A 26,738-nucleotide genomic window follows, 5' to 3' on the forward strand; every position below is an offset into this window, starting at 1 on the left:
TGATATGCTTACTCCACTTTGAATCAATTTAAAGTATTGTTTATCCTTAAAGATTATTACATGTATTGTATAAGAAGTCAGCAGAGCCACAGTTATTATTTTATAAATTGCATTTACATATTCCTAGCCTTGAAGTTAGAGTCACGTTTGTTTGAATGAGGAGTAATTCATGCCTGTTTGTAGTTTAAAAATATTAATCCTCTATAGTTACTGTTACAGCATGTTCACCTCTCTTTAACATTGTTTTCTCTCTTCACCATTATATCATGAAGACTATGAGACTGGATCTGTATTTTTTTTTTAATTAGGTTTACTGACTAGATTTTATTGATCATACTAAGCAAACGGATGGATTTTTTTTATTTTTTCTTTTACACATGGTTTGGGGGTATCTTTTGTCTGTTAACTGCTTGAAAATACATGTTCATCAAATTCCTACTTTTTGTCTTCTGTTTATAAACATTATCACTTACCTTGAATTGTGTCGATTAAAGTATTGAGGGTATTGCTTCTTACGTTTTTGTTCTCAGTCTTGTCCCAGCTCAGTTGAGCTACATCTACCAATTCTTATGATACTGATTTTTCATATTTTTCTTTTATCCTCTGAACAATATTTATGATGATGATGATGATGATGATGATGATGATGATGATGATGATGATGGAGACAGAGTCTCACTCTGTTTCCCAGGGTGGAGTGTAGTGGCGTGATCTTGGCTCACTGCAACTTGCGCCTCCCGGGTTCAAGCGATTCTTCTACCTCAGCCTCCCAAGTAGCTGGAATTACAGGCACGTTCCACCACAACTCACTAATGTTTTTATTTTTAGTAGAGACGAGGTTTCTCTGTGTTGGCCAGGCTGGTCTCAAACTCCTGACCTCAGGTGATCCACCCACCTCGGCCTCCCAAAGTGCTGGGATTACAGACATGAGCCACCACACCTGGCCTGAACAATATTTATTCTATTACTGATATCTTTCTGCTGTTTCTCTAAATCATTTTGGTGAGAAGAATCTAATAAATCACATGATCTAAGATTACATCTGGGCCTGGCTTCTCATCTGGGGTACACGTTCAGGTTTGTTATATAGGGAAATGCGTGTCACATGGGCTTCTTGTACTGATGAATAGGCGTAGTACGTGATACGTAATTTTTTGATTCTTTCCCTCCTCCCACCCTCCACTCTCAAATAGACCCCAGTGTCTGTATTCTCGTTGTTTAGCTTCCACTTTTAAGTGAGAACATGTGGTATGTGGTTTTCTGTTCCTGTATTTTTTTTTTTTTTTTGCTTAAGATAATGGCCTCCAGCTCTGTCCATGTTGCTAAAAAGGTCATAATCTTTTTCTTTTTTATGGCTGCATAGCATTTTGTGTTGATATGTGCCACATTTTGTTTATCCAATCTGCCATTGATGAGCATTTAGGTTTATTTAGGTCTTTATTTATTTAGGTCTTTATTTATTTAGGTTTATTTAGGTCTTTGCTATTATCATTAGAGGAGCACCATCTTTCTACCATCCCTTTTTATTCTATACTGACTTTTTTTGTCACCTAAAGAGTGAGAGATTTATAGGAAGGGTCAGGGATGTGCAGAGGGGAGAGGTCGAGCAGACGTCCATGGTGCTGATTCACTGAGATTTGTGCCTGAATTTAACATGTGTGAGGCTTGGAGTAATGGGCATGTAGAAAAGGGATGCTATACAGTTATCACCCTACATATTTGTGTATGGGAAACATGGGAAAGTGACAATATGCAGCAACAAAATACTCATCTATCTTGCTTATCATTTTATTTCTCTCTTATCAAGTAGATGGGAGAAAATAATGCTTTTTTGGAAAGTTTCTTCCCCAGATAATTGAAACTGTAAGAGTTTGAGTTGCTATATAATTTTATACTGTATATACTATATAGTATCTTGTTATTTTAGCAAGCATATCTATTTTATTTTCTATGTCTCCCTGAGGAAGATTCATAAAATGTAGGACATGATAGCCATTCATTTGATAAGTTTAAACCTACCATATTGCATATTAACTTATCAGATGGATAACCATCATTTCCTACATTTTATGGCTCTTCCCTGGGAAATCTATGAGATATAAAGTAAGGATATTTGCTAAAATTTGGTTAGAGTAGCCAATGGTAAAAGCTAAACCCTCTACTTCTTGTAACTTAGCATCATGACTAGAAAAATGATTTCATGTGGTAATGCACATAAGAAAACATTTCATTTACAAATTATTTGGTTTTTATAATCCAACAGCCTTTCTCAGTAAAATAACATGCTATTGTGTGGTTTGATGTTTTGCAGTATGTCATAATCTGGGGTCTATTTTAGTACCTCGGAAGTCCCAGACAGACATAATTTTCATTGCTATATTGCACATTTAACAAAAGCTATTATAACAGCAATATATAGTCAGGTATTTTTAAAAAGGCAGTAGAGTGATAATAAAAATTTCATAGCTAATCACCATCATTTTACAAAGACATATATTGCTCTGAATATTCTCTTTCACCCTCTTGTTATTTGTAGGAATTGATGAGTGCCATCAGAAAGCTGTATCATGAGCTGCCTGCACTTCTAAAGTGTCCAGTGGATTTTTAATCACAATGAGGTAAATGCCAAATTTATTTCAATTGTATTTTCAGGATGAAATGAAATAGGATTTTTTATTTAAAACTTATTTTTATTATACCAAGGAAGTGGATAATTTTATTTAATCATATATTTAATTAATTTAATCAAATATTTAATTAGTTCCTCTAATTTGTGTGCCCCAAAGTGACTGGAGGAAGTTATTGGCATGTTGACAATCCACTGCTGGGTTTATAAATTTTTCTCTGTAAAGCTACTATATATGTGATGATATGTTTCTGACAGTCTGTATACTGTTTCTGTTTGCTTAATGTCATTTTTATCCATTAAAACACCATTTTAGCATGTTCTAATATACATTTGAAAGTGCGGTGACTGAAGATGTTTCTTTATTAATACATACAATATAAGTCATGATTTAAGAGGTATATAAATTTAAATTTATATAGGAGGTACTGTACATTTTAAATGAAAGCTGAGTTCCTTTTCTTTTTATTTCCCCCACTAGTACTAATGACCCTTACGGTGGTTTGTATATGTGGGATGGGAGTGACTTCCTTTTCTTGGAATGTCTTGTTAGTTTCTTTATCTTTGCCTTCTCTGCTAGTGACCACTTACCAAGCATCACAATGGGTATTTTTGTTTTTGTATTTTCATATTTCTTCCAATTGTTGGAAACTATATTGTGGCATTTACAACTGGTGTTTTCCTTTTACTACCTGAAATTACAGAGAAAAAAAACAAAGAAATCCAGTGGTGCCCAGGAAGATTAAGTTTAGCTCATAACTGTTAAGAAATGTCTTATTTAATTGAACTAAAGAAAGGTATATGGAACTGCATCACTTGTGTCCTCATGAAGGCTAAGAAATGAAGCACTAATACAAAATTTTCTTCTGAAAAAAAAGAAGTTTTCTAAAAAGGGAATATGCTTGCTTTCAGCCAAGTCCACTTGTCTCAAACAATAACAGCCAGGAAGCAGGGAGTTGCACATAGGTGATTACCCAAGTAGGAATGGTGAATACACACATAGAAGCACAAATACACGTACACATTAGTCTAGGATGGGACCTTGGGGTTCAAAGAAAACTTGTATTCTTCATATGTGGAAACATAGATTAAAATATAAAAAATAAATATGTTTCAGGGGTAACTAGGGTAAATTAAACAGGTACAAAATACACAATACTGGTCAAATTTTTAAAAAATTAAAGGCATCATTGATAAAATTTAAATTGTGAACTGCACCATGAGGTATATGGTTCATAATTTCAAGAGTCTCCATTATGTGAACTTGGATGAGATAATAACTAAAAATTGACAGTCTTGTGAAAAGAATTAGGGGAAACTGCTAATTTGCACAGCACAAAACTGCCTGTCATTTATAGGGCTCTTCCAATCAAAAAGAACATTTAATGGCACTTATAATATGATAAATTTGAAATGATTTCAAGACACAGTGAAATGTAATTGCTTTTTTGAATATATCTGAGAATACTCTTTCACAGTTTCTTTAGTCAGTTTAAGTAATCCTGGTAAATTAAAACCTTTTTTTCCTGCTTGAATTTATGTGACATTCTACAATATATCTCTGATTGTGAACCCAATGGACATTAGTTGTTTTTAGGTGTACTTTCAGAGCATATAGTTAGGAGGTTTTTTTTTTTTTTTTATCAGCTGAAAGTGAAACACACATTATTAATCTAAGAAATTATTATAAGTTATTTAAAAATTAATATTTTGTTTCACTTTTATGGGATTTAAAAAAATCAAATCCATATGCAAATTTTTCTGCACTGAGAACTTTATTTTAACCAAAGTTTAAGGCAAGTAACATAGGGAGAGTGAAATGATAGGTCAATATCCTCTAGGTTCTTGTTCTAATTATGAAGTTCATTTTCACTTCCACTTTCATCCTCTTCACCCCACAGCACTGGTTCCTTTTCTTTTGCCTACAGATAAGATTTCATTTAAAATAAGAAAAGGAGATTTTAACCTTCCCCTACTACCACTCCACCTCGGGTACTGAATTATTTGCCTATTATTTTATTGCTAATCTCCAAGAAAAATAAAGGTCTTTATTTCCTCAAAATCTTTGGTGGGGTTTTAAAGATTATTTTCTCAATTCTAAAGCCATCCAGAATATTAAAAAAAATCCATGATATTAGTTAAGAGCTAGAAAAGTTGTGAATATAGCAGAGACATTTTATGTTGTCCAGAGTCATAGGTTCATGTTGAGAAGGTGTCACCAGTGTGATGACTAACATGCGCTTAGAATGTAGATGACAATACAGGCACATTGAACAAGCTGTAAAATAGGTCAGCAGTGTATATAGAAGAACATGCCCAAAACTGTTAGCTCAGTCCACAGTTGAAGAAGAACATTTATAAACCCAAGGATAACTGCCCAGAACAGACATCATAATTTGGGAATTTGAAGGTTTTTGTGTTTTGTTTTTGTTTTTGTTTTTGTTTTTGACAGAGGCTCACTCTGTTTCCCAGGCTGGAGTGCAGTGGCACAATCTTGGCTCACTGCAACCTCCGCCACCTGGGTTCAAGCAATTCTCATGCCTCAGTCCCCTGAGTAGCTGGGACTACAGGCATGCAGTACCATGCCCAGCTAATTTTTGAATTTTTAGTGGAGATGGGGTTTCATCATGTTGGCCAGACTGCTCTTGAACTCCTGACCTCAAATGATCCACTTGCCACGGCATCCCAAAATGCTGGGATTACAAGCGTGAGCCACCGTGCCCAGTGGGAATTTGAAGGTTTGAGAGGATTAGGTATGACTTGTTTGGAGAAAGTAAGATTTAAAAGTGTAAGAGATGATGGTGACTCTCTGTAAATGTTTTAAATGATGTCAGGTGAAAAGGAGATTAGATTTTATAGCTGTGGTTCTAAGGGAGGCCATCAGACATTTGGATGAAATGTGACCCAATATGAGAAAGGTTTTAAAAATAATATTACATGGGTTTAGTTAAAGTGAGAAAAAAACTGTGAAAATTACAATTTCTATATAAACAGAGTGGGCTGTTACATGAAGAATTGACTACTGACTCTAGAGATAATAGTTGGTGTGTTTGTTTGATCAGCCAAGTGCTTCTCACAGAGCATGCATTTGTCAACCAGTGTTTGAAGAAATAACACTTCACATATTTTTTATTATTCTATAAGTCGTTGATGATCTTTTATGTGGAGAAATAGCCTTTATATACATTTTATTTAATACTAAGTGATACTTTTTAAGCTATATGTTTTCTTAAAGTGATTTTAATATAAAGAATATTCATTTAAAAATGCTAGAATTGTTGTATTTTCATTCTGTTACTAGGATATGAACCTGAAGCCAACTATGTACTGTGCTTAAACACGTATTAGTTTTATTTAGCTGAGAAAAACTGACAAAAGTAAGGCCAAATATTTCAGTGGTTACAATCCCAGATCCAGATCCAGTATTCCTGGGTCTCTACTTTCTGGATATGTCTCTTTTGCAATTTATATGAGGTCTCTGAGGCTTAGTTTACTAGTCTGTGAAAAAAAGGATAAAAGTACTGCTCACCACATGATGTCATTGAGGCTCATAGTACAACCAAGGATGGTAGAAAAGAGTGATTTCAAATAAACTATTACAGAATATATGCTTTGCCATTTAACTGACCTTGAACTAGAGCCTAACAATTATTTAGTTGACTAGGAGTACATTTTAGAGCCATTTTAAAGCATAGATTAATGTCAAATATTTTATGGGTATTTTACTTATTATTTTCTATTGATTTATTTTCTATTGATATAGGGTTCTAGATTGGATAAAGTGTTGGCCATTAATCAGACTTCTTTTCATGTATTGGATAAAACCGGAGTTATTTTCAAAGGAAAGTCTTGACATTGGTTGTATATATTTCCATTTGTATGTCTCTGCAGAAGTATAATAGTGCATGTTCAGGTATATATTCTGATTAAGCATATCAACTTCTGAGAAGTTACCAAAATTATGCATGCTTTCAAACCCATAAATACATTCTTAAAAAGTAACACTAAGCCGGGCGCAGTGACTCACACCTGTAATCCCAACATTTTGGGAGGCTGAGGAGGGTCAATCACCTGAGGTCAGGAGTTTGAGACCAGCCTGGCCAAGATGGTGAAACCCCGTCTCTACTAAAAATACAAAAATTAGCCAGGTGTCGTGGTGCATGTGTGTAATCCCAGCTACTCAGGAGGCTGAGGCAGGAGAATCGCTTGAACCCGGAGGCGGAGGTTGCAGTGAGCCGAGATCGCGCCATTGCACTCCAGCCTGGGCAACAAGAATGAAACTCCATCTCAAAAAAAAAAAAAAAAGTAACACCAAATATCTATGGTCTGGTACTCATCATAAAATATATACATCATAACTTCTACCAGCCAATATTGATCATCAATGTAGGTGTCAGAAATAATACTGAGGAATGATTGCTTGCATGATATGAATCATTTTCATTCATCTACATAGCTTAAATTTTACCAATTGTTTAAACAAGGCTATTAAAAGCTTTATATTTTCTCTATAGAAGTGCTTTCACTAAACCAAAACTTGAATCAATGCTATCAGCTTACACTGATTTGTATTATAAATGCTGGAAGTTCATGCTTGCATTTAGTAATATTATTCATGGTGTAATTCATGGTGTGTTTTTCTTCATCCTTTATGAAGTTTCTCCATTAAGGAGACCATGGTACATATTTTCCTTCAGTCTCACCACTCCAAATAGCAAGGTTTTTTATGGCAACTCATTTATTTTTAACTTATGATTCTATTGGATCATGCAATAGATTTATTTGCATTTGTGTGTGTGGAATACAAGGAATTTCAGAACTAAATCTGTTGCACATATTTGGCATGTAAACATAATCTAATGGCATACATGGTAGTGAAACATAGCTGCTCTGAGATCAGTCTAGGTATGGAACCCATATCTTTTATTTAGATCTAGAGTAGATTTGATCAGGTTGCCACTGCATTTTTCTCTTCAGTGTTTATTTTATGGTTTTGTTCTGAAGATTAACACTCTTGATAAATGTCGGCTATTGTCAATATTAAGTTCTCAAGAAGCATCTCTTTTTCCACCACCTTTTTTGGCCTACTAAAACACATTTTCATGTGTTTTGTTTAGTGACTACTAAAACACATTTTCATGAATGTATTTATTTGCTAAATCTTTATTGAGTACCTATTGTGTTCACTTATAACATATATATATATATATATGTAAACACATACATAAATAATACAGATGAAGTCCTTGTTGTCATAGACCTTACGTTCTAGATGGGTAGTTTTGGTATGGAGTCCGTTAATAATAAAAATATGTGAAAGAAAATATTCAGTAATAAGTGCTCAGTTAAAAGTAAAGCAAGGTGAGATCTTGAAGAGCTGGCTACTTTTAATTGTGTTGTCACTGTAGATATATTTTAAGCTGGGACCTGAATTATAACAAGGTCAATATCTGGAATATCTGTATAATTACTGCAGAAAGGGCATTCTGGGAGACAAAAAAATCTAGTCCCCAAGAAGAGGATATGATGATCTCATTGGAGAGATTCCTTGGTTCTGTGCGATAGCCATTTGATGAAAATTTGTGTATGTTTCTCTCTTTTCCTTTCAAACTGAAAGGCCCTTCCACAGGAGAAGCCCAGTCATCCTTCTTTCTAATACATTCTTCTCCTTTTTATCTTATCTCAAAATGTTAAATTGACCAAGGTCTTACTCCCTATTCTCTCTCTGACTGTTTTTCCCTGGAAGGCATCCAATCTGATCAACCTAAAATCTACTATCTGGGCTTAAATTGCGAGTGAGTAGTAGAGGTCTCTCAGGCTTCTAACCTAGACTGTGGTTCCAGCCCCATTTATCACAGCTCTCTATATTAGCATTTAGGTCTCAAAGACTGTTTGTCATTGTTCCTTGCAGATAGCTCCCCTAGGAGTAACAAAAAAAGCAGTACCGTGGGCTGAGGAAGAAGTCCAATCATCCTAGATTCCCTTAGCCATAGTCTTACCTAATTTCTAGTAGGTACTAATTTTATCCCTAGCATTATTTTATCTGTTTTAATTTTTTTCCTCACATATTTTTATCCTGCATCAAAACCAACTTATAATACCATCCCAAATCCTGTTAAGAATAAAGCAGGACACAATATCCTCTCTCGATATAAATATTTAATTTCTTACTTCTCTTTACCAAATATCTTATATTATCTATAGATAACATTTTTGTTCCTCACGAATATTGTTGTATCATCAGTCTTAATAAGGGACTTAAATAACTCAAGCCTTTTTAGGTATAATAATTCAGATATAATCTCAAGTTGATTCTTCCAGGAATATTGGTCCACTTTTTGTGTTTATCTCAACTCAACCCCATACTAATCCTTATGCATTTTTTCAGCAGTGCAAGACTTGTCATGACTCACCAGTCATCTTCAGCATACGGCAGACAGGGGAAGTGAAAGGAGCTACAATTAAAAATAACCTTTTTAAATGTTTTATATGTTCTTTATATACCCATATGTATTTTCAGTCACTTATATTTTGTTGAAAGATATTAAAATATTATTAATACATACTTTGGAGATATGAAGCAGAGGAACTTAATTCCAGTTTTTGGTTTGCATTTTCTTTAGGGCCTTTCCCAGTATTTTGCTCATGGTAAGAGTTGAATTGCAGTGAATTGTGTTTGCCTTTGTTGCATGCCATTCTCACAGGGCATGCAGGATATCTAATCAGAATACAACTGCAGGCCCGATGCGGTGGCTCACGCCTGTAATCCCAGCACTTTTGGAGACCAAGGCAGGGGGATCATCTGAGGTCAGGAGTTCGAGCCCAGCATGACCAATATGGTGATACCACATCTCTACTAGAAATACAAAACTTAGCCAGGCATGGTAGCCGGCACCTGTAGTCCCAGCTACTCAGGAGGCTGAGACAGGAGAATTGCTTGAACCCAGGCAGCAGAGGTTGCAGCGAGCTGAGATGGCACCACTGCACTCCAGCCTGGGCAGCAGAGTGGGACTCCGTTCCCCCCCACCAAAAAAAAAAAATACAACTGCACCTCAATATGTTAGCAGCAGCATCTATTTGTCGGTAGAAAAGAAGCTTGAAATGAATTTAGATGACTTTTTTTGGTCTGACAGTTATAATTCCTAATCTATATTTATTTCCATATCCTCCCAGTTACAGAAGATAATAGAGAAGAAAAGTAAAACTCCCTTGAACCCTCATACATCTACCCTTGATGTGTGAAACTTTGTTAATATTCTTCTATTTACCTCTATGAAAGCTGCATTTTCCCAAGGAAAGGCTCATTTTTGCTTACTCACAATGTTGGAAATCAAAGTCTTTTTTGCTGAATGATCAGAAGTTTAAATGGTGATGGATCTCTTTGGAAATAGGTGAACATTGTTTTTGTTTCAATATTCATTCAGCAACTTTTATAACACTTGCCATGTGCCGGGCACTATTTTAAGTACTTTGCAATATTTACATAATTAATTAACATTATAGCCCCACAAAATGAATACTGTCATTGTCCCCATTCTGCAAATGAAGAAACTGAGGGCTAAAGAGATTAAGTTGCCTAAGATCACACAATAGATAAGAACAATATATTACATGCCAACATGTAATTAGCAACAAAGGCCAACAATAAGTATTTTCTGAGAGCATATAGGCAGCAATGACAGTAATGTGGTCACAGCAGAGTAAAAAATCGCCCTCTCTCTGGTTTTTTCTTCAAAATCTCCTATCACTTGATAGATTACATGAGGAGGTGTGACTTTAAAGGTGGGTAAAAAGTTGAAAATATTAACATTCTAAGTCTGTGTCAAGAACAATTTAGACAGAATAATAAAAAAGCATCAATTCCCTTTGCTTGTAGCCTAAATAATTGTGCCACTCACTCCAAATTTTCCCCTCAGAAAAGGATACAAGTAAGATTAATCTCAGCAGGCCTCTGGTAAACCGATTTGCATTGGGACCCGCTCTGGATTCTGATTACATTTTGCCCTACTGTTGTGTGACACCTAGCATCCTTGGAATCTTTTTATGACTCTGAGTGCATGCTCCACATGTAATTTACCATAGCATTAAAGAAGTTCAACATCTAATTAATTCACCAATCAACTGTCAGAGCCTGTGATCTTTTCCTGGTGCACTGTTGAGTTCCCTGTGAGAGAATCAGTATTCTGAAAGTGCCATTTCCATTATGCTGTGTGTGGCGTTTGAGCAAAGTACTAAGTTATGCTGCTTGTTCATGGAAAATATGCCATCCTCATGAGTACCTTGATGACTTTGTTAAAAATACCTCTTGCCACCCCTGTTCTCTTGTTCTCATGAATACTGTGGCTCCATAGTACAAGGTTTTCACAGCACCACAAATTGAAAGAAGGAAAATCAGCACATCTCAGTTTCCTAACCTGTGCATGTCTCTTGAGTTTTCTGTTTTATCCTTAAGAAACTCTATCCCATTTGGCTTTTTAAAAATGTAATTTTAAATCTATCATTTTTGAAGATTTCCATGTCTCAAATTTTTCAAAATGGAGACATTTTAAATGCAATATTCATGGCCACTTCATGTTTCAATGTTTACAGAATTATATCCAGGTTAACATTTCTATGAGTACTTTCACAACAAAAGAGCAATAGGAAGGAAATAAATAGTGCTTATAAAGTTGTAGAATCCATTTATTTCTGATTAATATCTGCTTTGATTAACCCCCAAACTTACATGCTTAATACAACAATCATTTATTGTCAATGGGCCGGTCAATGGGCAGGCAGTTTTGATGATCCTAGATTCAGTATTGTACCTGAGCTCACTTACTCACATGAAGTCAACTGTAGGGCAGGCCAAGGCTGGCTACTCCAGGATGGCCTCATTCACCTATTTTCAACTTTCTGACAGATACAACAGGAGTGACTGGGTCACATATCTCTCATCATACAATGGGGTAGCTTAGACAAATTCACAGAATGGATAGCAGGATTTCAAGACAAAGAATAGTATTTACAATTTCTTGAGACCAGTGCTTAGAACTGACCCAGCATATATATTTTTTTTCTGCATCTTATTGGTCAAAGCAGGTTACAAGCCCATCCCAGAAACAAGACATAGACAAATAGACTCCACCTCTGGATAGAGGTAGTTGCAAGGTCACACTATAAAGGCAGTGGTGAGAAATTGGGACATTTTTGCAGTCTACAACAGTTAACTACCTGGCAGAGGTTAATGGTCATCTAGATTTGCCCCAGGTTTAGTTTTTGCAATGCTGTATTCATTCAGTCTGGTTCCTCAATCAAAGACAGCTCTCCTTCTCAAGATGACAGAAAAGGTAGCATCAGACCAGAGATACAATACATTCTATATTCATCTAAAATCTTTTATTTTTGATGCTACCTCTTTTTTATTGGTTTTATTGACTATGAAGGGAAACAAACATTTTAAAATATATGATGGGTAGGTGAAAGTATACAATGCATAACCATTATGCCTAGAATCTAGTGTAAGGAAAAAAAATTAACATATCCTGAATTAACAAGTATGTTCTTCCTTAATCCAATCCCTTTCTCTGACTTCTCAGAGACAACCTTTCTTTTGAATTTTATTATCATTATTTTGCTTTTTATTATGATTTTAGGCTACATTTTTACCAGTATATATTTACTGTGAGATATATAAATTATAAATTTTTGAAATGTACATTAATGGAACCATACTGCTTCTCTGCCACTCAGCCACAGCTTTGAATTTTTTATTTTAGCTGAGGTAATTAGTCTATTTACATTTATTACAAATGCTACCATATTTTTATTATGTCTTCACTGTTATTTTTGTTTTTTATTTATCTAATCCTTTTTATCTTTGTGTATTTCTTAGATATTTTGAATTAATTATTCTCATTCATATTTCTGTTCAATTAATAACCATATTTTAATTTCTAATATAAACCCTAGAAAAGTTATGATGCATAAACTCATCAAAGTGTCAGTTTTAATCTTTATTCACTTTCACAATAATATAGGTGCTCAAAATAACTTAACTACAATTATTTTACATGCAGTTTTTATATATTTTTGTTCCATTACAGTTTTTAATCCAGATGACAACTTCATTTTTGTTTAATATACATGAATAAGCATATTGGTCACTGACGTTGCTCATTATTCCTTTTTATATCTGACATTTTTCTTCCAGGATTATTTACTTCCTCCTGCAGAACATTTAAAATGTCCCTTTGTAATTATCTGTTGGTAGCAAAAGCTCAATTTTTGTTTGTCTATGAAGGTCTTTATTTTATTCTCCTCATTGAAAGCCATTTTTTTAAGTATATGATTGTAAGTTACCAGTTATTTTATTTTGTTACATTCAACCTATTACGACACTGGACTCTGGTCATCATCTTTGCAATTCAGAAGTCAGCCATTGGCCAAGCATGGTGGCTCATGCCTGTAATCCCAGCAGTTTGGGAGGCTGAGGCAGGTGGATTGCTTGAGCCCAGGAGTTTAAGATCAGCCTGGGCAACATGGCAAAACCTTGTATCTACAAAAAATACAAAAAAATTGCTGGGTGTGGTTGCATGCACCTGTAGTCCCAGTTACTCGACAGGCTGAGTTGGGAAGATGACTTGATCCCAGGAGTTCAAGGCTGCATTTAGCTATGATTGTGTCATTGCACTCCAGCCTGAGTGAGATTTTGTCTCAAAGAAAAAAAAAGATAAAAAAGGACAAAAAAAAGTATAGAAGTCAGCTGTCAAGCTATTGCTGTCTTTGAAGAAGGTAATCTTTCCTCCTGCAATATTTGATATTTTTTCATTGGCTTTACTGTCATGCATTTGTACTATATGTCCAGGCATTAATTTCCTTTAATTTAAATTTTTTGAATTTTAGGTTACTTAATCTTCATATTAATATCTTTCCTCAATTCTGTAAAATATTCAGTCAGTGTCTATCTGTATATTACCTCTATTCATTTTTCAGTCTTCTTTTCTTCTGGAAACCCAGAGAACCTAAAAGTTAGTGTCAGTGCTATATTTCCACTGTGGATTCTAATATGTCCTTAATTTGTAGTCTCCAAATTAAGTTTTATTTAATATTTAAAATTGTAGCATAATTTTAGACCTAAAGCAAAGTTGCAATAATAGTAACAAAGAATTTAATTTACCTTCACCCTCTTTTGCCAGCAGTTAACATTTTACCACATTGCATTGTCATCTTGCTGTCTTTATGAAACATTTAGGGAAAATTTGAGGCATTATATCTCTTAACCCTGAAGATACATTCATATGATTTCCCTTAAACTAAGAATGTGTTTTTCATAACCATAGTATAATTATAAAAATCAGGAAATTAACATTGATATGATACTGTTAACTAATCTACAGGTATTGTGTTAGTTTTCTATTGCTGTGATTACTCCAAAATACAGTGGTTCAAAACAAAACAAAACAAACACTTGTGGACAACCTCCCCCCCATCAAAAGACATATATTAGTGGATTGTATTAAAAAATAAAATCCAACTATATGCTTTCTGTAAGAGACACACTTTAGTTCTAAGGACATGCATAGATTGAAAATGAAAGCTATTCCATGCATATAGTAGTTGAAATAGAACAAACATGGCTATGTTAATATCAGACAAAATATGTTTTAAGTAAAAAATTGTTAAAGGTTAAAAGAAGGACATTATATAATGATAAAAGAGTCAGATCACCAAGAAGATGTAATAATTATAAAGATATATGCAGCAAACATCAGAGCTACTAAACAGTTGAAGCAAACACTGACAGAATTAAAAAGAGAAATGGAAAGCTCTACAAAAATAGTAGCAGACTTGAATTTTCCATTTTCAGTAATGGATAGAACAACCAGCCAGATCAGCGAAACACAGGACTTGAACAACAGTGTACACCAATGTGACTTAACAGGCATATATAGAACACTGCCCAACAATAGGAGAATATACATTTTTCTCAAGTGCACATGGAATTTTCTCTAGGATAGACCATATATTAGGTAATAAACAAAACTTAATAAATTTAGAATGATTAAAATCATACAAATTATGTTTTCTGATCACAATGAAATGAAAGTAGAAATCAATGGCAAAAAGAAAACAGGAAATCACAAAAATATATGTAAATTAAACAATACACTCAAACCACCAATGGGAAAAAGAAGGAGTCACAGAGGAAATTGGAAAAAATATCTCAAGAGTAATGAAAATAAAAATGCATTAGATAACAACTTGTGGGAGGCAGTAAAAGCAGTGTTAAGGGGAAGTTTGTAGCTATAAATATTTATAAGAAGGAAGAAAAATCTCAAATCAACAATCAAAATTTACATCTTAAGGAACTAGAAAAAGAAGAATGAACAAAACCCAAATCTAGAAGTAAGAAAATAATAAATATTACAACAGAAATAAACAAAATAGATAGTAGAAAAACAGTAGAGAAATTCAACAAAACCAAGAATTGGTTCTTTGAAAAGAGCAAGAATATTGACAACCATTAGCTAAAGGAACTAAGGGAAGAAAAGAAGATTCAAATAACTAAAATTAGAAATAAAAGAGGGAATATTACTACTTATTTTACATTAATGAAAAGGATTATAAGAAAGTACTACCAGCAATTGTATGCCAACAAATTGGATAATCTTAATGAAATGGACAAATTTGTAGAAACATGCAGTCTACTAAGAATAAGTCATGAAGAAATACAAAATCTGAATAAACCTGTAATTAGTAAAGATATTAAATGTGTAATCAAAACCTTCTCAAGGAAAAAAATAAAAAAGCCCAGAGTAGATGACTGCACTGGTAAATTTTATGAATCATTTGATGTAAAATTAACAGTAATACTTTTCAAATTAAAAAGAAAAGAGTTCTGTTGATGGGTGGTGGTGATGGCAGTAAAAAAAATATCAGGGTACTAGATGCCAATTAAATTATACACTTAAAAATGGCTAAAATGGTAAATTTTGTTATGTATATATTACCAAAATTAAAGAAATAAAAAACAACTCGAACAAAACAAAACACTTATCTCACATTTTTTTTGGTGTGTCAAGAATCTGGAGTGATTTAGTTGAATGGTTTTGGATCAAGTCTTTATGTATGGTTATCTTCAAACAGTTGTCATATAAAGGCTTGCCTGGGCTTATGATTCATTTTCAGAATGGCTCACTCATGTAGCTGCTGTTTGGAGAACTCAGTTCCTCACTATGTTGATCTATCCGCAGAGTTGTTTGTTGTCTATCTTCCTCTGTGTGCACGATCTAGGAGAGAGAGCAAAGGTGAAGCTATTGAATTATCTAGTCTGGGAAGTGACATCTCTATTTCTACCACTGTTAGTTAGAAGTGAGTCACAAAGTACAAATCACACTAATGGATAGGGGAATTAGGCTTATCTTCTGAAGGGAGAAGCATCAAATATTCTCGTATGTATTTTAAAACCGCGTAGATATTTTTTCAAATTTTCCTCCTTGTCCCTATAACATTCATTATAGTAAATAGAAAGCATAGGATCACGTGTCTCTTTAGTGTCCTTTAATCTCAATCTCTCTTTATCATGCATGATAATGACATTTTTGAAGAGTGCAAGCCAGTTATTCTGTAAATTACCTCTCAGTTTGGATGTGTCTGATGTTTCCTTATGATTAGATTCAGTTATGCGTTTTGGTATAAATATTTCAAAGGTAATATTCTCCTTGCATCATACAAGAAGGCTCATGATGTCTACTTTTCTTATTACTAGGGCGATTAATTTTAATCATTTGGTTAAGTTGATTACTACTGATTTTTCTATTGTATACTTATTATCTTTTTCTTTGTAATTAATATGATGCCTTTAAAATCCTGTATTTTTTCTTTTTTAAAGGATAACACACTTTGAGACTATGTAAATATGCTATTTTTCTTAACTTTAACCCACTTACTTTAGAACAAATACTTTAAAATTTCTTGCTAGATCATTAATGTTTTAGGAAACATGTTTCATTTTTTGTTTTAGTATTTTATCTAATATCTTAGGTTGTCTTCAGCATGAAGGTCAGCCAGGATATCTCATCCACCAACTGTTAGAAAGCAATGCAGTGTTGCCTAATTTGACACCTGTATTTATAGCCAATGTTAAATAATTTACCTGCTTCTCATAGCTTTGGCTACTGTCACTTGGCATTGTGGTTACTATTTTCTTGTTAAACCTGTGATGTACAGCCCCCTAATTATTGATACATTTTGGCTCACTGTGTTAGTCTGTTCTCACGTTGCTAATAAAGACATACCTGGGACTGAGTAATTTACAAAGGAAAGAAGTTTAATTGACTCACAGTTCAGCATGTCTGGGGAGGCCTCAGGAAACTTACAATCATGGAGGAAGTGAAGACCAACACATCCTTCTTCACATGGCAGCAGGGAGAAGAAGAATGTTTGCCCAGTGAAGGGGGGAGCCCCTTATAAAACAATCAGATCTCATGAGAACTAACTCAGTATCACGAGAACAGGATGGAGGAAACTGCCCCCATGATTCAATTATCTCCACCTGGTCCCTCCCATAACATGTGGGGATTATGGGAACTACAATTCAAGATGAGATTTGGGTGAGGATACAAAATCTAACCGTATCATTCTACCCGTGGCCCCTCCCAAATCGCAGGTCCTCAGATTTTAAAACACAATCATGTTCTTCCAACAGTACTGCCAAATCCTAACTCATTCCAGTGTTAACTCAAAAGTCCAACTCGAAAGTCTTATCTGAGACAAGGCAAGTCCCTTCTGCTTATGAGCCTGTAAATTCAAAAGCAAGTTAGTTACTTCCTAGCTACAATGGGGGTGCAGGCATTGGGTAAAGACACCTATTCCAAATGGGAGAAATTGGCCTAAACTAAGGGACTACAGGTGCCATGGAAGGGAAACTTACAACCATGGAGGAAGGGGAAGCAAATACATCCTTCTTCACATGGCAGCAGGAAGGAGAATGAGTTCTCAGTGAAGAAGGAAGTCCCTTATAAAACCATCAGCTCTTCTGAGAACTCACTCACTATCAGGATAATAGCATGGGGGAAATCACCTTCAGGATGAGATTTGGGTAGGGACACAGCCAAACAATATCACTCACTAAGTTATCTTAAGCACCATATGGAAAAAGTTTAATAGCCTATTTCAAACGTTTTATGAATAGTAGCTCAGTAAATTCCATCACCATTAGGATACCAGCATTTTCACACAGCAAAAAACAAACAAAAAATGCCTAACGATATCATGACTAATGATAATTGAGTGCTTGCTACATTATAATATTCTAGATGCATTTGCAAGTGTGAACTAATTTAATCTGCTGAATAATTTATGAATTGGATGCTGTTATTGTCTCAGTTTTACTGACTAGACGACTGACAGTGGTAAAGCTATGAGTCAAATCTAGACAGTCTATCTCTAGTGATTTTACTTGTAACTATTGTGCATTGCTGCCATGAAGAGGATTGCCTCCTCAAAAGCTATGAGGCAACCATAAACCTCTATGGTAGTGTAAAATCTCTAAGACATGGGAGACTGGAGTTGGAAGAAAACTTAAAAATCATTTCCTTTCTTCACAAGATGAATAAACTGAAACTTGAAGAAATTCAGCTTATTTACAATTTAGGAATAAAGTTGCGGTAAAATTGAGGTCTCCTGATAATCAATCCAATTCGTGTTCTATCATATACTATAAATATCTGGTAAAATGAAAATAAATACCCTAAACTTATTTTTTCCCACCAGGGACAAAAATATAACTCTTCAATGTCAGATTTAAAGTGTGGTTTCTAAAATGAATATGCTAGATATGCTATACATTAATTAAACATGAATTGCTTTTGCTTGCTTTCTTAGTACATAAAAGGGCTTTAGGGGAATGATTTGGATGACCCATGCATTTTTGCACAGATAATTTGTTAGTTCAAAGCTTTTCTCTTGTCCTAAGCAAATATGTTAGACATAATTTATCTGCTTATTTGTTTAAAAGTAATCCTTGAAGATGCAATTTGTGAACATACTTTGGAAAGTTTCTTTTCTGCTTATCAAGTAAATAAGATAGGCAACTAAGAAGACAAGTCATTATATACATACTCATTTAGCAAAACACTCATGTTATTTATACTATTTAGCATTGACATGTAAAATAGATAAACGTAAAAAATATACTTAGCAATAAAAGCATACATTAACACACCCTTTTATTATAGCTAGAATGTTGTTTTATAATACATAGATTGTTTTAAAATACTACTCCAGGCATCTCCATATTTTATGGATTCCTGTAATCTTTAGCAAAGAGTGATGTTCAAAATCTTTAACAAATGGGTGTGTCATGTGCCCTGATGAATGAAAAGAGAGAACCAACCGATCAGAATAAAGATCAGCAAAAAACAATCCCGTAGAGTGTATATTGGATGAATTTCAGCTCTAATGTTCATTGTGAAGGTATGGAGATAAAGATGCTCTGGTATTTGACTCTTATATATATTGTGTTGGTTTCCTTGCATCAATTCTTCTCATTATCACATTTCTTTCTAACAATAAAGCCATATCTGAGAGGGAAATAAGTCATGAAAACACTGAGTATATAACCAGGATGGTACTGGTTGATTAAATTTTTGTATCCTGTGATAGAGATGTGTATTGTCCTCATTTATTTAATTTTCCTATCCCTCTAGGACACTGGTGGAATATATTTCATCCCCTTATTGTTGGGTTGGGCTATGGCCTATTATAATTAGTGAGATCTGAGCAGAAGTGGCTGAGTGAGTCATATCCAAGTCTAAGCATTTAATTGCAAGATTCTCTAGCATTGTCTTTTTTTGCCAAGGTGACTGAAGAGGCCCCTAGCTCCAGGTGGTACAGTCACAAAATTATGGTGCTTTCATCTGCCTAGAAATCCTAGTTATATGTGAAGCGGTCTTACTTGAGGTGTCCACATGGGCAATACAGCATTTGTGAGAAATCAACTTCTGTTTTATTAAGGCACTGAGATTTGGGATTTGTTTGTATACAATAAGCCTGACTAATGCATATTCCACAGGGTGCTTAATAAATATTTTTGAATAAAAGTATTAAACATTTTCTTAAAGAGATCTAAGTAATTTTGCGGTTAATTATAAACTATAGATAATATATTAATCCTTGTAAGTTTTATCTGGAGTTTCAGCTATATCCTTACTATCAATTTAACTAACACACTTTCTCCTAAATTCAATATATATCCCAACCCTGATGGGCCAGGCTTCAAATCTGGTGTCTCACTATGAGGCTTTTGACCTTAATACTAATATACTATGGTTGTTTAATAAGGATTTTATAACTTAATTAAAAATGAATCAACCATTTTCTTCCTGTCTTTCTTCTTTCCTTCCTCCACCATACATGGATGCCTTTAATCTACCTGAGGCACTACTTTTTTTCCTTTCTTTTTCTGGGATTTCAGCAACATGTCTTACTAGATAAGAAGGAAACACCAAACTCACTGCCTAAAACAACCAGACATAATGTGTATTCTATATGCCTGTTAGTTTCTTAAGAAGCAACAAGGTATGGTTTTGTAAGAATTCTCCCTTCATCATTTGGGAACAATAATCCTTTGTCAAGTAGATAGCATGAACCTGTATATATTGGAAACTCCGGGATCTGCTTCTATCCCTGTAGTGGTGCATTCCTTTATGAGTTTCAGGAGGACCAAAAGCCTTAAGTTGGAGTTGTTGAAACTGTCACCAAAAATAAACAAAGAACTTAAAGTGGGATTAAGCAGTATCAAGCTTCTTTTTGGTAAGATTTTTAAACTTTTGGAAAGTGCCAACTTAGTAGTTGGTATCTTATAAATGAAGAAAAAATCACAATTAATAGTCTATGAAAAGACATTGACTTAACATAATTCAGTATACTATTTTTAAACCCTATGTCTTAAATAAATTAGCCTATTGTTAAACACGATGTCTTAAATAAATTAGGGAGGGAGAAGGGAGAAAAGGGTAATATACAAAGATGAAACATGTTCTTGTGCTTATAGAATAGAAAAGAGGCATATGCAGAAATTATTATCATGCAAGAGAAGATATGATAGTTTAGAAACAAAGTTCTGTGATAATAAAGGACAAAGGTAATTTAAATTTAAAAAATCGAATTGAGGGCTACGTACTTGTGTGTGTTTGTGAATGAGGTAGCCTTCGAATATTGGATTTTAATACAAGTAAATAAAGTTAAAGAATACATTGTGCACAAAGGTAATAAACCAGTAAAAGAACTGGATATGCTAAGGGGATGATGAATTGTCAGAGGTTGGAGAGGCAGAAGAATTAAATGGATGTTTCTGTAGTAATGGATAACTTCATAAATATAGATTGGAAGCTCATCAGAGGCATGTGATACATGAATTTGCTTTAGAGACAATGGCAGAGGGGCCCATTACAAATGTTAGAATAGAAAAATCATGCTAAAGGCTGTTGGTTTTTTTAAATAACAAGTTTTACTAAAACATAGTACATTAATACGATTATGGAAATTTTCACCTGCCTCAACTATGTCTGCCAAATAGAGACCTCCCCAGGGACTCTGGGGTGAAACCTGATGAGTTAGATCAAGCCCTTAGAGAGCTCTGATGGACATGGTGGCTGGCTTCCACAGGACACATTTACTGGCTTCTGTTCTTGCATTGGGGAGCAGTGTAGAATGAGAGGTTCTCAGAGCTATCTCACTGAGACTCAGAGGGAGACAACTCGATGGCTAGTCTTGTCCTACTGTTTACTAATCATGTGACTCTGGCCAAATTAATTTCTAAGCCTATTAAACTCCGCCTTCCCCTGCTCAAAAAGTGCTATAACAGTATATTCTGTGTGAATAAGTTATGTCCACAGGTGACTCATCAGGACACTGTGGTCAAGCTGTTAAGAACATGTCAGAGTAGGTCCTCTTCTGCAGTAACCCATAATTTTCTTTTTTTTGAAATGGAGTCTTGCTCTGTCGCCCAGGCTGGAGTGCAGTGGCACGGTCTCTGCTCACTGCAAGCTCCGCCTCCGGGTTCATGCCATTCTCAGCCTCCCGAGTAGCTGGGACTACAGGTGCCCACCACCATGCCCGGCTAATTTTTTTGTATTTTTAATGGAGACAGGGTTTCATCGTGTTAGCCAGGATGGGCTCGATCTCCTGACCTCATGATCCGCCCACCTCAGCCTCCCAAAGTGCTGGGATTACAGGCGTAAGCCAACGCACCCGGCCATAATTTTCAAACATATCACATACTAGTAGTACCTTTAAAATTGGCTGGTAAGCCAAACAAAGGGCTATTACTTGCTTTCCCCAAATGATTAGTGTTCAGAGAATACAGTGACTGATCACTATGGATAATGAAAATATAAGTCCTATTTATAAAACATATGTATGCACTAGTTTGTTTGTTTGTTGAGAATGTAGAGAAGGGGCTCATTTATTAGACATAAGTAGAAAGAAGAAAACAGCCAGGGAAGAGGAAATGTCAATGAAATAGAAATGTCAGCAGGAAACAGGACGTTAGGTCAGAAGCACAAAGAATTTGCAAATTTATTGGTGAAGGCATTGATCTTCCCACAGGACTTTGGCTAGGGAAGTGAGGACTTTATCTGAATCTCAAAGGAGAAGGCGACCTCATCTGATGTGGGGATTTCATTTAGCTTTGGGGACCATCCATAAGCACTGGAGGATGAAAAGAGAGCATAGTTAAATCCTGGTGCCATAGAACCAGCACTACCTATGCAAATTTGGAGATTTGGGCACTAATCTGCAAATACTGTGGCTGAGCTCTCTGAATGATAGGTTCACAAGCAACTCAATCTACTTTCTTAGATTAGGATAGAGAAAAGAGCCCACGTGCTAGAGTCTTTGAGGAAACTCCAGGCATGTCAATTTGGAACAAATTTTGTTTTGTTTTGAGAGTTGCAACACTAGTATTCCAGTGCAGCTCTGAGGGTCTCCAATTTTCTTTTTTTCATTTCTTAATATAGTAATATTCCTCTTATGAAGTGACTCAATGAATATTCCTCAATATTCATTGAGTCACTTCATCAGACCTTTAGTACAGCTACCTCTCTAGTGTTTGTTGTTGTTTTTTTTTTCCCCTGCCAGTAAATTCATTTCAACCTTCAACCACTCTACGATGGCTCTTCCACTGGGTAAGGCTCATCGTAGTAATGTTCTTTAGTTTTTCATAATGACAAAACTCTGTAGAATAACACAAAACTGGTCTCTGCCTTCTGAGGGTTGAATCAGGGGCTGTTCAGCCCTTCCGCACTCTCCCTTTGGTTTTTCCTTTAGATTTCCTTTTTCTGTTTGTTTCACATTCTGCAGTACAACCCATTCTTGTATTTTTATTTTTTTAATTTTTCACATCCTCAGTTTTCTCCTCCCCCCATTCCCAACCCAGTGATTAGTTTACAGCTTTTACAATTTTTTTTCCACAACATCTGTCCAATGTTTCCAAGCTTTTACAATTTCTTAACTACTTTCTATTCTCCAGGAATTGAGGCAGAATGGAAGAAAATTAAAAGGTAACTTAAAATTTGTTTTTAACTGATTTAAGTTTTAGCATATAATTTAGGTTGGTTGGACCTATGTATGTATGTATGTATGTATTTATTTATTGTTAGGAGGCAGCATAATGGTTAGGGCAGGGCAATCTAAGTTTCAGGTTCTGCCACATGCTAGATGAGCTATTTATAACAATTTAGCTAACTTCTATTAACCTCAGTTTTTCCCTCTATAAATTAGTATCTATATTTTAGAACTGTTGTGAGGATTTAATCAGATAATAATTTGAAGTGGGAGCAACATTGTTGAGACATGCTTGTCATTATGTACTATGGTTACTCGTTCTACTACTACTATTGCTATTAGAATGTTTGGAAGCTGTGTTACTGCTTCTTTTTAAAGGTTTCCCATTTTCTGGGAGTATGCTTTTTACTATAACAATTCCATTTTCTGGTCTTTAAATTTGCTGCAAAGTGTATGTGTGTTTTGCTTTGACTGAAAACATAGGCATTCAAGTGGAAAAAGGTGAGCGCCATAAATTTTACTATGTTCGATATAGGTTTCTGAGTTGCTGTGCTGTTGAAATAGGACACACTTATGCCAAGAGGTAAACTACTTCAACTCTCAGAGTATCTGGGGAGAGCTTACCATAGCTTCAGCCCCAAACCTGCTTATCTCTGACCATAAGCAGCCTTGTCTCTTTACCGCCCCCCACCATTTCTATATATGCCAAGACATGGAAGTTGGGAGGCACTGAATCAATGAAACTGCCAACAGAAGGTACATTCTGGTAGATCCTTTACCTGTAACTACTGTGTAGAAACATAGAAACACACATACATGTATTTGCTTTAAGAATACCTTTTATTTGTTTATTTTTTTCAAGTGAGGAATGATGTAAGAAGTAGATAGCATTAGACTAAGAGTACTAAGACTTGTGAAGTCAAATCTTTCTATTCCACTGTGAGAAAGAGGACAATTGTTTTTGCTTTTCTTTAATTTGTTCAAACATGATTGGATATGAAAATTAAACAGCATAACATATTAGAGAATAATTATAGACTACCTGTTACAGGAATCTAATTTCTGAGTCTATGAGATAGTTAAGTGATTATTAGACTTAATGTGTTAATAATAGCATGTTTCAGATTTTCATTAGGTTCACTGGATTCACTGGACTATATTAAGTGCTTAATAAATGCTCCTTAAAAGAATGTCTACCTTGTGAAGATGCATTGACTAATCCTTAGAGAAATGAGATGAGTAGGCAATGTATAGGGTATGGATTTAAGTTTTGTTAATATAAATTTAATGTCAAAACGATTATTCTGGAATAGTCTATGCTCTCTCATAAAATGTCTGTAGCAACTAGAGAAGCATAATTCTGAGTTGAATGGATTACATGTTATATTTTTTTGCAAAGCATCACCTGAACTAAATTTATGTAAAGTTTATTTGCCATCTCATAGAAACCAGTCTGTCTTTATGTTTGAGAATTACAAGTTACTGTCATTCTACAGTGGAATTTTGCAGGGATCATTATGTGCTTTATGAATAATCCAGGATACTATTCGTTCTGTCTTGTCTTGTGCTTAAGCATTTCACATCTGCATTTCCACTATTGTACAACCCTCTATTTACAGTACATGTGTCTACATCTTGGTCTCCTTTTATTTAAATACTTTGCTAGGGTTGATTAACCACAAGCTATGTAAGGAGTTAAAAAAAAAAAAGAAAGAAAGAAAGAAAAAGAAATATCCTCATACAGAATTATTGTCAATAATGGCTGACACATGTTGAATAATAAAAGTTAAATAGAGAATATATCAAGTTAATGTATGGTATAATCCCAAACTCTTTGGAAGGTTCAGTTTATTGTGAAGTTAGGAGAAGCAAGCATAGATTTCAAAGGCTAGTTATTTTTGAATCCCTGAAAGGCAAGATAACCTTTACATAAATGCAACCTACTGAGAGACTAAGGTGCACTTTTAGTACATCTGTGTAATTTTCTTTATAATGCTGGTATAACATTCCACATTCTTTTTAATAAGTATATACAAGTATAGATCCAGGAAAAAATATGTCATTTTCTGCTATTGGGAGCTAGTAGGAAATAAAGTACATTATAAAGTATTATTTATAAAACCATGTCTAGAGACAGAAAACATTCTAAATCACTAACACTGATTATGTGTCACTCACAAAAGCTCACCGAATATTAGAACTGGCAGCAAACCTGTTAAAGTTCTAAAGAAGTAGTTAGAAGGAAATAAAAGGACATATTATTTTACTCAGTGGAGAATAAACATAAAGAAACAATTAACTTATACATTTAAGTAGTCATAATAAGTTATTATGGGAAGTAAGAGGTGCTTGGGACCTATACCTTAATATTTTGAGTTTGATCAATTTCAGGGCAACCAAGCATTACCATATCTCTATATATCATTTTTGAGAGGTATTAAAAGACTGAATTGAATGGGATTTGCATATTCTCCAGGTATCAATCATGGCAGTAGCAGTAGAGGCAGCAGTGGCAAAGGCTGTTTCAAAGGGACAGTGAGAAAGGGATACCTGTGGTGTCTTTGCTCAGTTTGGAAGATGCTAAAGATAATCTAGGCACAGCCTTTCTCAGTTGAGTCACCACATTCTGGAATTATGTCTCTTAACTTTCCAGAAACTTACGTATGTTCTCAATGCATTCGGTGATTAACTCATACTCATTAAGCTCAGACTGGTATATAAACCAGAAACACTAAAGTATCAATTAGAATTCTTTCTAGTGATTAGAATTATTATATGCAGTCAAGAACAAACTATATTATCCTGCTACCAAGCTATGTACCAAACTACATTGTTCATGAGAAAGCTACTTTGATGTTATAATAATTGTGGAATAATAAAGGTGACATTTCGTAAGACATTATTGCTTAATCACAGTGGAGACCTGGAGACATCAGCCTCTCCAAATCCTGTATCTTCTCCCTTCAACAGTGTTGGATGCTTGAAAAAAGAGTGTTTCCCCAGATCATATGGATCAATCTTTCTATTTCGTCTGATCCTTTTTGTTGGTTCATATCATGTTAGTATCAAAATTAGTTGGAGACTGTTCTTACCAGGCTACAACTTAATGGTTTCTTTCACTTTCTCAATTAGTTTAGCCCTTTAAGTTCTTAAAGGTATTAATTGTTCAAATTTCAGCTAGCATGTTATTTGAGATTCCAGACTCACTGACCGCACTTGTTCCTATGAAAGGAGCTTTAGCAGTGATGTGTGTGTGCCTTAGAATGACTATCCCAGCATGTTAGCTCTATTTCTCTAGCTTCAAATGAGATTCCAGCCAATGGATAACAGAGATACAGAGTTTTGGATGATGTAGGTGGAGAGGAGGATTTTTCTATGGACTTCTTTCTTTGAGGAAAATAACTAAGCACGTGATGCTAGAGCACTTCCCTGAGATTTCATGAAGATTTTCCTGACAAAAAGTAAAAACACTAATAACAAAGAATTATGAAAGACCCACTTTGAGTCAGTTGACATTACTTGATAGTTGGCCTACAGTTTCTAATTTGATCATGAAAACAAT

The 26,738-nt window shown here is 34.7% G+C and overlaps 1 protein-coding gene across 3 annotated transcripts in view; it reads left to right on the forward strand.

Annotated features, from left to right (window-relative positions):
• Nucleotides 1-26,738, forward strand: part of LINGO2 (leucine rich repeat and Ig domain containing 2) — a 1,246,058-nt gene that overhangs the window by 541,888 nt on the left and 677,432 nt on the right. For all 3 annotated transcript variants that reach the window (XM_024930183.3, XM_024930184.3, XM_024930182.4), the window contains exon 3: nucleotides 2,537-2,618. The gene's annotated coding sequence lies outside the window, so the exon portion shown is untranslated. The remainder of the gene's footprint in view (nucleotides 1-2,536; nucleotides 2,619-26,738) is intronic.

The sequence above is a fragment of the Pan paniscus genome, chromosome 11 (genome assembly GCF_029289425.2).
Source record: "Pan paniscus chromosome 11, NHGRI_mPanPan1-v2.0_pri, whole genome shotgun sequence".
Taxonomy (NCBI): Eukaryota; Metazoa; Chordata; class Mammalia; order Primates; family Hominidae; genus Pan; species Pan paniscus.